We start from the raw sequence: 12,929 nt of genomic DNA, 5'->3' as shown, positions 1-12,929 counted from the left end.
CTCTAATCTGCCTGTTTTATTCACATGGACCAGTTTTTTTTTTTTTCCTTTTTGTTATTTCTGCTGTGGTAAATTGCTTACCACAAATTCTCTCCAGTTTGTGTGGGAAGAAAGTGTTGAAACATTCAAAGAGTACACAGAGAAGATAATTAGTTGCATAGATTTTGTTTCATTCCACATAACAACCGTAACCTAATACCTGCAGGTTGGAGAATAACAGAATAGAGAATTTCATGTATCTGGATAGGCAGAAAACAAAACATTACTCAAAACCACATGAAAATATTGCTTATACTTCCTCATTAATTTATTTCAGGTATTAATGATATCCCTGAGAGTGTTCCTCCATAGTCTCCAGGCAAGCAGTGCATTGTAAGGGGTATCTCTGGATTTGCATTACTTGTGTTGTACATCAGTACTGGGTTCTTTTTTTGAGGACCTCTGGAACTCACACAAGATAGTCATGACAAAATTGCCCAAAGCAGAGGAAAGGAAAACTGCCTCCTCTGCCATTTCTGAAGCTTCTTGCCCTGTCTGTAGTAGCTGGCAAAGGCTGTGCCCACACTTGGAAAACTTGGCCAGATTTCAGTGGTACTGCAGTGAAGAGTGGCCTTCAGCCTGCTTTTATGACTGTGGCCTCTGTCAAATTGATGCCGACTCATAAAATGCTTTTTAATTATGATGACTGATTAGTCCCTTGGTGAATCTAGACTCTGGTTTGCAGCCCAGTAAGTTACTTTCAATTCATACAGCTAGAGCCCAACAATGCATGAACAGCCACTTGTTCAGGCACACCAGTTGCCTTCCAACCCCCTGCCAAACTAGGCCTGTGAGGTTGCCCAGTGCTTCAGGAAACACTCAAAAGCTGCTTCCAAGACCAGCAAAGATCCCCATGGCATGGATACCAATGCTGCTTCTTCCTCTTCCTTCTAGAATTAGATAAACCACTCCACCCACTTCTCTTATTATTTGAAATATTGCATCCAAATGTGAATGTATTACAGAAATAACATAAATTTATATCACTTAGCATTTGAAATAAACCCAGTTTTCTTTTATGTAGGCAGGAGGTTTTTCTTCTATCTTCTATGCCAGAAATAACGTTTTTTGTTATGACATGTAGCTGATACTGCAATTACTGTTGTCCTTCATAGATAGAGCTGGCACCTATGGTTATCCAAACCTTTCTTTTATAAGACCCCATTGTCACTTGCTTATTTGCTTCTGAACTTTAACGTCTTGAGCTGGAACTATCTGTGCTGAGTGTTTTTGCCTTGGGCTGATCTTTTTGAGTCTCTGCAAACATGATATCAATATATTTACAAATGAGGATAGAACAAAATGTAGTTCTGTCTAGAAAGAAATCTTCATAACAAATTGGTTTTGCAAACTTAGTTCTGCTATATATCATGATAGGATATAATATTTAACAGAGACCTTGCCTTGTGGCGGAAGTCATATCTGGCATTATTCCTATGAAAGCCTACCCACACATTGCAAAATGGCACATCTCTGAAAAAGATTATTCTTACATCTGCTCTGCAAAGTGTGCTTTACCTCATTTACACTTGAAGTCAGCTATATAACATCCGTTCAGTAGTGAGGGGAGAGAGCAAGAGTGGGTGTTTAAAGACCACAAATAATGGCTTAGTCAAGACTCATAAGCTAGGAAATGTCAGAATGAGGGTGGTCCAAGCAGCCCATTGATCCCTTCTTTGGCTTGGTTTTGTTTGATACAATGCTTAGACATAGAAATATATTTTCTCCAAACATGTCGTTGTTTGGTACTCATTAGTAGCACTCACAGGGAGAAATGGGGTTTTTCAGTGTCATTGTCTTCATCTAGTGCAGAAAATGTAAGCAGGAGAATGAAGAAGGCAGCTCATTAGAGAACTCACCAGCCATTACTGGTTGGTTACATTTTCTGTGGAAATTCTAGTACTTCACCTGAGTCATGTTGCTGATAGTTGGGAACTAGCTGTGCACAGCAGCTATTACATCCTGAAGTTTGAGTCAACTGAAGTCCATTTTAAAAAGTGGAGTCTATTTGAGTTGGCAAAAATAAAAAGCTAAACTTCATGCTTGCTTCGTTAGTGGTCTTGTTTGTTCTTTGATTTTTGTCCCCAAAAGTGAGAGCACATCCATTATGTGTTGCTGTATAAAAACAGTTGTATTTCATTGGTAGATACTAGGCACAGTTGCGCAGTCATGCTGTGTAGCACTGTTGTTTCCAATCAACCCCGGTCTATAGTCAAGCAAATACAGCATTTTGGAAAAATGTGGCATTGCATGACTTGAACTGACCACCCGAATCTAGACATTTCGTAAATGTGTGCCATATGCTCTGTGCCTCGGCTTCTCTGCTGTAAAATGCAGCTAGTTATAGGCCATGAATATTCATTTCAGAGATACATTGTTTGCTGCAAAATGCAGCTAATTATAGGCCATGAATATTCATTTCAGAGAGGCACTATAAGACAAACTATTCTGTGCTAACGAGGATGTGAAGGAAAGTAACGCCACAAAAAAGCCCATGAAGAAATGAGTAATGCTGCATCTCGTGCCAAGCATAGAACAATAATTTTGAATAAATTGCACATTATATTGTGTTGTTACATGCATAATACTGACCTAATTAATATAATTATTATAAATGAAAGAGTGGAAAGGGACTATGTAGCACTCCTTCATAGAATAGGGTGAAGGAATAAGGATGAAGCAGCGAGGAGTAGGGGAATTAAGACATAGAGGAACACACAGGACTTCTGTCTTTCCTCAGTTTCTACCCTGGAGGACCTGGGCTTAAATACCATGAGTCCAACTAGAGTGAGTGGCTCTTTTTGCAGTGTGTGGTTACAGCTCATTGTCACAGTATATGTAAAATACTAAAGTTTTGATGGGTTCAAAAAAGAAAATAAACGTATTAATGGTAAGAGGATCCAGTAAAGATAATGCAACTTGAAAACAATACCTTGTGAAACCTCAAAGGCACATACAGCTGGAAAGTGGGAAGGTATGCTGCTGAAAGTATCAGTATATGCTCGCCCTTTGGTACGCTGTTCTGGACACCTTGCCGTGGCCACCACTGGCAACAGGAGGATTATACAGAGGGAGTTCTGTCCAAATATTGGTATGACTATTCTTACATACTGTTTACAGCATTACAAATGCATCTCAGAGGATATAGACGCTTGGAAATAAAATAATAATTGTTTTATATATTAGTCACAGAAAAGGCATCTCTATGGCCCCTGTGCACAAGTCAACATTCAGTTCTTGAGGGAGATTTTATGAGCAGTGCTCAGTTCAGTTTTAGAAAAAAAGTTTTTTTTTACTTTATATCCTACTGACATGATGAAGGGGATGTGAATAGCTGGTGTTTTTGGATGAAATGAAAATGGTTTCATCTGAAGAAAAGACTGGGACCAAATTACTTGCTGTACAAACTATGCCCAGCTTTTGTTCCTCAAGTGGAGAAACTGCAGATGTGAAGCTCCTGCTCCTTAATGTATACTGTAACCAATTGGATTTGTCTTCACTAGCAGGAGCAGATTTCAACAATGTCTCTAAACTTAGAACAGGAAAGCACTGTAAATTTAGCTATTGTTGCTGGTAATTGTCCAGAGTATATTTTCGCTTGTTCTAAAAATGGCAGATTTAGAAAGATTCCATATTTATCCAATAAACTGGAAGTGCTTTCAGATATCTGCTGCCCACTTTGAGTTTCTCTCAGAAGCATTTCCTGCAGTAAACAGAACAGATGTTACAGGCACACCCTGAATAACTATATATTGTGACTGCATATTTCATGGCCTGTGTCCACCTACCATGGCTCAGTAGAACCTCTTTTCTTCATCCCTATACAAGGCTGTATAAGGTAACCGAGGTCTTTAGGCCCATCAAATGCACTGAATCATGTTAAAAAATTCTTCCGTCTCATGAGCTGTAAGACTGAAGATCAGTTTGACTGCCACCACAAGACAAAATGTAATGATAGCCAACTTGAGGCCAGTATTTGCAGCACTTTGAACAGAACACTTTTATCTGCTGCTGAAAATAAACCAATACCTGTCGTAATGTTTTGCTGATGTCCAGCCTAAACTATCCACTGGTTTAACAGACTTCAACACTTTCTTTCCTACAGCAGTGTTAGACTAGAACTGATTTATGAAACAAACTTGCTTTTTACATTTTTTTCTCAATTTTTCATATTCATTGTTGCTCACACTTAACCTTTTGACTCTAATTCCTTAAGCTGAATGATGCGCACACAGTCTTTGTTCTTTCTGACAAGTCTTATCATTTTTTATCTCTGTCATCTATTTTTACAGCCATTAGCTGATCTCAGACTCTCTGTATCTATAATCTGTTTACATTCTTCTTCATTATTTAGTAGTAGTGTAATTCTTTCAGCAATCTTTCTCTGGAGCTGTTTTTTTGTTTCTTGCCCTTTGCTTTTTCTGAGTCAAATCTCTGTGACAACTGCTTTGTAGAGAACAGCAAAACCTTCAGTAGTATAAATTGATTCAAAAAAAAAAGGTTGCAAAAACTTTAGTCTCAGGCTGCCATCCAACCTTTGCACAAAAAATATGGAGACACACTCTTGTCCAACATGATTAAAAATGTAAAAACTTTGTGCAGAACATTTGCTGCACCTATTAATTCTTCCAGAAGATTGATTGCACTTGGATTTCGGGTGATTTCATTAACAGAATCATTCTGAAGCTTGCTTTGCTGGCATAAATGTACTATCAATACTGCATGAAGCTAAGTACACTATAATTCCTCTATCTGAGTAAAAGAACCCGTGTCAGGACTGGCCTGCTGGATGTTTTGCCTGTTGGAATAATTTGGCCATGTCTATAATATTAACCTTTTACCTTCAAAACTAGGCATTTGTTTTCAGATTAGGAGATAATGCCTGGATCATGCTTATTCCTTGAGCATCGCTCCAGGATGAAATGGGAGAACACTAGCTGGTCCAAATCAAAAAACATCTGCTAGACATACATCGGTGACTGCATGATACAGCAGGACTTGTGCCTTAAGTCCATTTAATATACTAGCCTGGACATAGACTGCGTGTGAGTTCCTGAGCCTGTGCTTGGATTCTTGGTGCAGCTTACTTCAAGAGAAAATAAAGGAGAAATTAATATTAGCAAAGCAGAAATCAAGTGTTATTCTGTTGTAATGAATGATGTAATTAATGTATTTAAAGTTGAGTTTGGATTACTTAGGTTGGTTTTTTGGTTTTTTTTTTTTTGGATGGTTTTTTGGGGGGGGGAGAGTTATATTTGTTAAGAATTTATTTATATGTGTAGTGTCTCATGGCACAGTGCTTGATTAAAAACACAAAAATGATTTTGGCAAATATTCTGTTCTTCAATTATTATCACCTGTACCTTCTGAAGCAATAATTTGAATGGTAAATGTTTGGCCTAGACTTCTGACTGAAATCCCCTTAGTGGTTCACTACAGATCTCCTCAAACAGAGTGAGGCAATGTGCATTGAACAGCATCCAACAGATGATGTTAAAAGAACACTGAGATCAGGAGGCATTTATTCCCTTTAAACACCCACATGACTACACCAGGCTCACTTCATTAATAATTTTTTTTTTTAATTTTTTCCTCTTCATGAAGTTTTAGGCCGTTTATTTCTCTTCAGTGTTCAAATTCAAATATTCGTCTAGAAAATCCAAACCTGTTGCAAATACAATCTGATTTTCACTTCAGCCTGAAAACACAGTAATGACTAAAAAATCCTTCATTCCACAGATTGGAAATGGAGGCACACAAAGACCAAAGAAAAAGTATCCACTAATTTTGGGCATCTGTTTTACATTGCAGGAAACCAGGTCTCTGAACACACAGCAAGCCAACTATATCTCATTATGGCTTGTCTATGAAGGTTTTTTTTTGTTGACTGGTGGTGGTTCTTTTTGATTGTTTTTTGTTTGTTTTGTTTGTTTGTTGTTGCTGTTGTTTTTTTTGTTTTTTGTTTTTAATTTTTTTCCTGAGGAAGACAGAGGATAAACTTATGGCAGAATTACTATTCCAAGACAGTTTTATGAATAAGTAACCATCTGTGTTCAAACAGAAGGTGGTGAATTTAAGAATGCTGGGACAGAGGTCTGTGTGCTGGGGCTGGGACAGAGACCACCTCCTGGAGATGGCTGTACCACACTTCCTGGTCCCTTTTCAGATACGTAATCCCCTTCCCACATGCCATCCAGGAGGCCTCCCCATACTCAGTTGTGAGCCCTTGCATTCATGGGGTTCCACAAGGTCATCTCCCATGTACATAACCATTTCGTGCCCACAGCCCACACCCTCTCCAATCTCACCCAAAGACTTCCCAAGAGCAGCTGGAGATGATGTTGCAGTTACCTCTTTCGTACAGAAAAGAACTCATACTTACTATAAACACTTACACAGAAGAAAACTGGAAAAAATCAAAACCAAACAAATTATCTTTGCCAAAGCCCAAAATAAAATCTATTTTTTTTCCAAAGGAGTAAAAGTTATCAAAAACAAATGAACAGAACTGAAAGCAACTCACGAACTCTACGGAGAAAAGAGGAGCCATCTATGTAGATTTAAATCTAGAGTAACCCCTCCATAAGGATCCAGTCTTTGTTGTGCATGTGTTTAGAGCTACATCAGAAATACTCCGTTAAGCCTCATACAATATACCAATTGAAAGGTGAGTGAGTGAGGAGCTGGCCCTGAAGGGAGGTATAGCAAGCCAGAGGAAGTTGTTGGCAAGCTTCCATGAGGAGAATCAGCATATCACATAGGACAAACTGGGAGAAGGGAGAAGTGAAATAGTAAAGAAGTCATGTTCATACTCATAATTATTTCTCATAAAAGCAATAATTCCTTGGCAGGGAACAACTGAAGAGGAGAAATGCCTGGGTATTAGGACAAAAGAAGAATATGAGTCACCAACATGAAATGGTTGTGCCAAAAATTTGAACTGTGTAAAATATTTAAGCAGTTGCTAACATATGATGATCGAGTTCAGACAGAGTATAAGTATATAAAGGAGTTCAGGTTTATGTTTCCATCTTGCTCTTGCGGCTAGTTGCAGTTCAGGCTGGGTTAAAGATTGCAAAAGTTGAATAGGATATTACCATTTTTCTGTCAAATATCAGCCCTAAGACAAGCAGGGTAGGGTATACACTGGTGATGGACAGATTTGGGCAGGAAGCAGGAAGGTTTGTTTCTGGTGGGAGCAATGAAGTAGTGGGGCAAAAATTCACCTTCTGCAGTCACCTTCTACATTCTACAGTTGCCATGATGACCATGGAGTGTCTGAGGTGGCTGCAGTAGCAATAGGTTTCTGGCCTGGCTGGCCCAAGACATCTGTTCTTGAAGCAGGAGCTTTTCCACTGCAAGTATGGAGAAGTATCCAAAAATAAATAAATAAAGATGACCAGAGTGCAGAGCAGCACTTGCTCATTAACATACTTCCAGGAAGGCAGTGTATTCTTAAGTTTCCCCACCTGTGGGGACAATTCTTTGAAAAAATTCATATTGCGTGTGGTTCACTTGACATGAATGCAAAATAATTGGCTACGTGTTAAAAAGAAGTAATATCACAGACAGATTACGCCTTCCAGCAGCTTCCCTTGTGTATTACCAAATACACACACCTACACAATGATGACAGCTGTAAACATCTTTTTCCATCCATTCACTGATGTACAAAACATGTTGCTTATCCTTTCTTCAATAAAGAAGAAGGCTGAGCGAGGCGCCATCACACGAAAGCCTGCTTTCTCCCTACTGGCAAATATCTATAAAAATACAGTCCTACATCTCTGTGATAGATAAGAAATACTAAAGGAGCAATAATAATTAATGGCCATACAAGATGAAACTCCAGTTGCTCAGACGGCTGTCTCCACATAATCTGTATTTTATACAAAAGGAGAAAGAACTCAATGGAATTTCAGCTGTGACCGGATAAAAACTGCCAACAAAAAGTGATAAGGAAAGTCTAATGTGCATATTAATCATGTTTATAGCGCCTCATTTGCTGATATATTAGCCTAAACTCCCTTTCAAAATACATTTTTGATCACTGATAGAATTATTTAATACAATCAAATTTAAATAGACTCGATTAATGTATCCAGATTTTTATTAATTGAAAGTAATTTATTACAACAGCCCCTGTAATAAATCACTGAGCAAGAAAGTTTGAAAATACACTGTTGAATGAGGTGGATTTTTAAAAATGTGAAGAAAGTTTTAGCCTCAAACTGTATTTTTATGTCTCTATTGCCTTAGTTTGCATCCCACGTTTTTATTATCTACGTATTTGGATCCCAAAGCAGTATGTTAAGTTAAAAAGCTGCCTGCAGAATTCTGCAGACCTTATGTTTGCCACTTCCTATTTTGTCATGTGGGTAAGTGGGAACAGATAACTAAGTAAAGTGCAGAAAATCATGTCTCAATTACACCCTTTCTTTTTTTTTTTTCTTCTATTTATTTCACTTAGAATTTCATCATTTGCCTTTATCTTCTCTTCTGCTCCCAACAGATACCCACCTCACCATGGCCCTAAGTGAAGGTAGCCCAGCTGCCTGTTGAGAACAATTTATTGGAAGGATCCCGGCTGCTCAGTGCCCTGTCTGATCAGTCCCTTGGTGCTTTGCACAAATTTGTCTGCAATTCGTCATCTTCTGAGGCAGCTACCACTGGTTCTGACAGACATCTTCCTTTGACTTCAGTAGCCATACAGCTGGGCAGCAGGTGAGGATATTTTTGCCCATTAGCTTGAAAACTGCACCTCCTGTTTGTTTTTTTCCGTGAGATGGTATAATAATCATCTGTTTCACAACTGTGCGTGGATGCTCCATAACATTTTTCTGCCTGAAGCAAAGAAGCAAGAGAAGAATGAGCATTGCAGTGAGCAAAGAGATGGGGACCACCTGCCAGGGCAGGAGAAGTGAGGGCAGGAGGGGATTTTAGGCCACATATCTCTTTTCCAAGCTGTTTTTTAAAAGCCTTCATCACTCAAAAGATTCACCTATGTCTGATGTGCGGATTAAATCAATTTTTCCTCTCTCAGTACTGCACAATCCCTGCCATTTTACGTACACCTTCATTCCCAGCTGAGTTCAATCTTTCCTGACTGTTCTTGGGCTGTGCCTAGGTGTCCCTTCCCTGGTGCCCTGGCTGTGCAGAAAGCCAGAGCCATCTTCATCTGCCTCAGGGATTCCCATGAAGCTACTGAGAGAAGTTTCATCCGTCTGCTGGCTTAATCCTGTTTTCATACCAGAGACATGCCAACTGGTATCCCAGAGAAAATCTCTGCATTCGAAGGGAAAACTGTCCTAAATTAATTGTGTTAATATGTATAGAGGGTCAGAGAGATGGTTGGGGGATGAGGGAAGTTTGTTTATGGCTTCTAAGCCGCACTTAAAGAGCAGCAGCGGTGGGAGCTTTGCTTGAGTATTCCATAGGCTTCCTGTGTGATTTACAAATCTTTCCCAAAAGTTTATTTAACTTGCTGCATCTTTCTGTGTCATCTTTTGATTCCCTCTTCCAATTATTAGATTTCTCTAACAGTACTGAGACTGGCCCATTAATGGCCACGTTATTCTCTACAAATAATTGCCAAATTAGTACTCCCAAACTAAGTGCATGCTAGAGAAGTAGTGCTTTAATAGTTTCTTGAGAAGTGAATGCCTCTTATCATGCTAGATAAAACTCCAGTCATTCATTTTCTCCTTGCTTGGAATAGTTTTTCTGCATCCCACACTTAGGAGTGTTGGTATGTCCCTGTATGTTGTCCCGTTTACGTCAATGGGTTGCAGTGATTATTCTATCACCACGTTCATGTTACAATTTTGGACAGTTCAAGGTTATGTGACTTACTGGGTAATCCTACATGTTTTGAGAAATTAAGTGTCTCTGCTCTCCTAGCCTTTCACAGAGAGCTGCCAGATCCTGCTGCAGTGGGCCTCCCTCCCACACAGAGCCAGCAAGACTTCAGATGGGTTTGCCTTTCTCTGTATGGGGCTTTTCAGTTGCCTTCAGCTAACTCAAACAGACCAAATGCACTGAAAAATTAATCTGTTATCCACCTCACTCACCTACGTATTTTGAAAGCTACCACATTAGGGCTCAGGCTGGGACAGGGTAAGATGTGATCTTGTTTGAATGGTAAATTCTATGTCAAAGTCCATCTTTTTTTCTTGTCCAAAGGAAAAAAAAAAAAAAAAAAGATAATTAATAAAATAATAAAATTAATAATAATAATTCCACTGAATAAGTTTCTAAGTAAGTGTTCAAATAATCTTTGAGTGAATTTCGTGCTAGAATATCATTCTATTCCTGAATTATAAGTTCCAGCGACTAGAATTTTAGTTGGAGCTTCAATTTTCTACTGAGTGCATGAGCATATGCATACAACCAAATGTTCAAGTTTACAGATGCCCTAATTTAAGGAGAAAACTAAACTTTCTTCTCAATTTTGTCCCTTTACATTCCTAAGAATGTCACCATTGTATGGTTCATGAACACAGCAATATAATTTAACAAATGACAAGCTTTTCCCTAGATGCCATGACTTCATTCATTCAGTTATGTTACTTTTCAAGTGATAACACTCTAATTAGCTGCTGAACTTTGGTATCCTTTGCATACCCTTTCCAGTCCAAATGTTCACTTATCTCTCCAAAAGTGCTACATGACATCCTTGTTGTTTCAGGAGAACACAGTTACCATTCACTGACTGCTCCCACACTATCTAAGATAAGTGTTATATGACACATCTTCTAATTCAGAGCAGTGCACGGAAAACAAAAATCTTTCCCCCCACACAAACTTCTTGGCAGCAAACTCGAAACACTACCATCTTACTGAATATTGAGTTATTTTGCTACATAAGACTTCTGAATATTTAAACCTGGTCAGGAAGAGCCAAGGATTCCCTTTCTCTCACATTTACATTATTTGTTCAGGTTATGCTGCTGTTTCTGAGCAGTAGTAACCTTGTAGTCATGTTGTGTTACACTCAGCAGTTTAGTTGCTATAGTCCTGAGCCATAATTACCACCAAATTTAGATTGGCTCACAGAAGGAATTTGTACCTTCATAGAACCCCAGTTCAGACACCACAACCTTGATTTCCTGTAAACAAACGGTTTGGTGTTAATTGGGTATATGTAACACACAAATTTTGCTCATTTTGCTCAGTGAAAAGTTCTGGCTCCATTTTATTCCCTTCTTTCTTTGCTGCGCCTTTCCCAGGGATGGAAAGAATTACAGGGATAAATCTGTAATGCACAGAACAACACAGTGCAGATACATGTAGTCTTAGAACAGAGCTTCTCAAGCTCTTTCATGCTCTTCTCTGCATCCTGTTTGACAGCTCTTAACCTCCTTAGAGATAAAATCAGATTCCCACAATGCTTGAAAAAGTCTGACACTCTGGAAGAAGCACTTTCAAACATTGCTGCACGAACCCTGTTCTCTCATTGGGATTCTCCCAGTCCTTCACAGGAGAAAAGCAAGGAAGGAAGACATCGTGTTGGAGGTTTCAGTGCAAGGAATGGGAAACACATTAGTGATGTTCCTCTGAAGGATAACTACTGGAGACATCTTTGCAGCATGCTACCCAAAGATTGAGAACTGCTTGACAGTGATGTAGCTTATGAGAAGGAACTCAGAAGGAGTCTTCACAACAAGACAAGAACTAGCAATATGTTGAATTAATTCCAGCTGGTGAAAACATATGGTAGATTCTCAGTTTTATCTTCACTATCTTTGTTTGCAAACAAATGTGCATTTGTTCTTCGTTTGTTTTTTTTCCCCAGCGACTTCAAATGAGCATCATTTTAACTATAAATCCCTGCTGAACATACAGTCCCATAAAATCACACCAAATTATGTGTCAAGAACTTACAGGATGGTTACAGAGAGGAAGGGAACAATCTGTTCTCCACATCCATGCTTTGCAAAACAAGAAGCAATGGGCTTGCATTGCAGTAAGGAAGAATAGAAACAGACATTAAGAACACCTTTCCAAGAGCAAGGTTTAAAAGTCCTGAAATAGGTGGCCTGGGAGGTTATATTCTCCATGCCTGGAAGTATTCAAGAGTCTATTAGACCAAGATCTGTCAGAATTGATATTAGTATTATTAAGCATGCCTTTCTATAGTTTTATGGTTCTCCTTTGAACTTAATTAATCTCCCAAGTTTTGGAAAACCTATATCTAGCTGGAAAATAAATTACAGCTCAATAGCATGGTATTTAAGATGACACTTCTGGAGCAATTAAGAAGTGGAAGAATAAGTTCTGTTTTAAATAGTATGGCTAGTTGTTGAACTGAATGTATAGATAGCTATTCTATACCTTACTGTTGGGAAAATGACAAGTGCTGGAATATGTCACTCTTCTGCTGCTGGTAAGCCCTGGATTCTTACTGCTCCTCCCAAAATATTAAAGCCTCAATAAATACTGACATTTGACTTTCCAAAGAATAGGAATTCTAAGAAGCTTGCATGCTAGCTGATGAAATCAAGTTGTAGTAAGACATTTGCATAAAGAGCTTTGAGATTTCAGGCTTTTAGAGCTACTACTGGTACAAGTTGTCTCACACCAGCACCTGAAAGACAGGATAGTTTTGGTGTATCTTAATGCTGCTGTATTGGTTATTTTTTCCACTTTCAGAAGGTAAGATCTCAGTAGGCTTCTCTACTTCATCTTAGCAGCCCCACCAGAGGACGGACTACAATTTTCTGTTTGTTATTGGCACAGAGCACCAATTCTGCAAGTAGATACAGAGCTAAATGTATGTGGAGTATGTGCATATGACTTCCTCAATATGAGTAGAGCTATGAAGTGAGGACTCATGGCAGAAGTTGTCCACATACTCAGTCCCACAGTAAGGGAGTGCAGGGTTGAGTCCT

This window comes from Lagopus leucura, unplaced genomic scaffold (genome assembly GCF_019238085.1).
Source record: "Lagopus leucura isolate 7727_CA_CO unplaced genomic scaffold, USGS_WTPT01 Super-Scaffold_73, whole genome shotgun sequence".
NCBI classification, from domain to species: Eukaryota; Metazoa; Chordata; class Aves; order Galliformes; family Phasianidae; genus Lagopus; species Lagopus leucura.
The sequence above is the reverse complement of the archived record's forward strand: the minus strand, read 5'-3'. Positions refer to the sequence as shown.